Here is a 2,671-nt window from a genome sequence, read left to right on the forward strand (position 1 = left end):
TACCCTCTGTTGCGCGCGCGCGCCCCGCGCTGCGCGCCCCCGCCCCCACCCCCGCCCCCGCCCCCGCCCCCGCTCCCACGCGCCCCTTCCCCGGTAGGTGTGCGGAGAAAGTGGAACCAATCGAGAGGTGGCAGAAGCCGCCGTGTGTGACACATATTGCGGCACGTGAGTGAGACAGAGAGCCCCGGCAGCGCGCGCGCAGCGCAACAGGCGTTTCAAACAGCAAACGGGACGGCCTGCGCAGCCTCTAACTATGCGAGGTAGTGAGGCCAGCCGAGGAGCGAGCGCGCCCAAGGGTAAATTCTTTTCTTGAGATTTTGACCGGGAGAATCGTCGCAGGCGCGCGACAAGTGCAGGCCCCGCAGAGGTGCGGAAAGGGCCCGCCCTCGACCTTGCTCTACATGGTAACGTGCAGACGAGGTAGTGAGGCAGCCGAGCTAGTGTAAAGTCTTTTCTTCTTGACAGCTGTTCTAATCGTATGAGCGGGGAGAAAGAGAAAAACGTGGCGCAGCAACCACAGGCAACGATTTTTTGTACTCGCTTAGTGTGGGTAAACCATAAAAGTAGGTTGGAATTCGTCCACGTAAGGCTTGGTGAGTGGTTGGGGTGGCCTCAGGCATCCCCAAGGGAGCCTCTGCGGTGCCACATAAGCAGCTTAGTGATTGTTGAGACTTTAAAGTGTATTCGTTTGAAGAAACGCAAACAGCACAGACGCTACTATGGTCACCAGTAAACCATAATTCGACTTTGAGGGATCATATCTCAAAAGGCTGGGTGAGAGCATAGCATTATTGTTGTATATTAGGCCGCATAAGGTCAAACTCGACCCCACAAGCATCAAGAACCCGATGCTCCCGCTCGACTGTGCCGGCACACTGCCTCCTCGCGCCGGCTGCTAGCAGGCCGTCGCGGCCCGTGGTGCACCAGAGAGAGAGGTCGACACGTTGCCCCCGCCGGCGAGTCCGCGCGGCTCAGGCCGGCCAGAAGGTGTGTGGTGGCGGCACCGTGGCAGGATTGCGGAGAAGAGCTCGCCGAACGCGAGCAGCAGATGGCCAAAGTGTGCCAGCGCGAGAGCCTCGCGAGCGGGCGCAGAAGGAGCTCGCCGTGACACGATGCCGGGCGGTGGTGGTGCTCTGGCGGCTGTGCACAGTGGGCAAGGTCAGGCTGCAGCAGGGCAGCACGATGGTAGTGCCCTGCTGCAGCCTGGCCTGACATGCACAGGGCGAACAGAGACACTACTATCGTCCGGCGCTCGTCACCGAATCTGGGCGAACTTCGACCGCCGCCACAGCTCGCCACGAGCACGCAGCGACAAAATGTTGACTGTACGGAAGTTGAGGCTGGTCGAGAGGAAGAGGCTGCCGTGCGAGCCGGCAGCAGGCCGGCTCGGCGTGGACTGCCGCAGCTAGTTTTGGGTTTCTCTGTTCATAGTAGCGTGCACGCTACTATGGTTTACCCACACTAAGCGAGTAATCTGGATTGATTGATCACGATAATGGATAAAAAATGGATAAAACAAGCACGTGCAGGGTAGAGGGTTCGGTCACAGCCGGACAGCGGATGACATCATGAAGTACAGCGATCGCCATCTCGCTGGCCTCTCCGCAGGCCCCCCCGACCGCGTCGAACTCATCGGCGCGGGCTCTCTCGGCTACGGGACCGGCCCCAGCTTCGGCTGAGGCTGGCTGACAAGCTGCCGAGCCCAAATCACTGTGAGAGTCGTGATTTCTTGTTGGTTTTCTAAAATCTCTCAGCGGAATGACAGCGGGAGGAATGGCCTCCCGCGCGCTTTTGTGTCATCCGCGAGACGGCAGGCGCTACACATGGGCGTGGAGCAATCCTGGAAGTTGCACCACTCACTACATGGGCGTGGGTTGCCGCGCCGGCCTCGCCGGGGAAGCCATGGGGGAGGGTGATGGCGTGGCGACGGGCGAGATCGCGGCGAAGACTTGCGCGTCGAAGCGGTCGATGGCGTCTCGCAGGTCTGGCTGGTGCCTGTTCACAAGCCGGTGCCTGTTCACAGCTGAGCGGACGCTTCTCACAGCTGCAGAGCGCCCTGGAGAGATGGACCCGCGCCACCCCTCGCGCAGATGTGTCTCGTGTGCCTTGCGCGCTGCTCTCTTGCTAGCTCGCTCTCGCGCGCCCGAAGCGCGTCGCGACCTCTGTGCGCAGCGTCTCCGCCACATCGAGCAGCTGCTGCAGCGCCTCCTCGGACGCCATGCTGCTCCGGCGCGGCGCCTCGGCCTCCTCCGCCGCGAGACGGGCGCTCGGCACCAGATCACCCATCATAAGGCCCATAGAGGGCGGTCGAGCCACGGGCGCCAGACGGCCACCTCCGGACGTAGAGCTGCAGGCGTCGGTGGTGCCGGCGGCAGCGGCGAGCGCCCCGGAGAGAGAGCGGCGCTGTGCAGCGGAGGGGCGGGTCGGGTGGCTCTCAAAGTGCCACAGAGCGGACGTGCGCAGACTGCGCAGAGGGGTGAGAGGAGGGGTCGGGTCGGGCCGTGCGCACACCGAGTGAGGCGTGGGCGCCGGTCCACTTGCTGGCCTCGAGGCTGCCTACGTGAGACAAGGTTCCGAGAAGGTGAGGGTCACGGTCGGTAGACCAGTTGCTGCTGGCCTCTCGAGGCTGGCAAGCTGCGGTCTCCTGCGACCGCACCTCCGCCTCGGCGGC

Source organism: Emiliania huxleyi (assembly GCF_000372725.1).
Source record: "Emiliania huxleyi CCMP1516 unplaced genomic scaffold EMIHUscaffold_60, whole genome shotgun sequence".
Lineage (NCBI taxonomy): Eukaryota > Haptophyta > Isochrysidales > Noelaerhabdaceae > Emiliania > Emiliania huxleyi.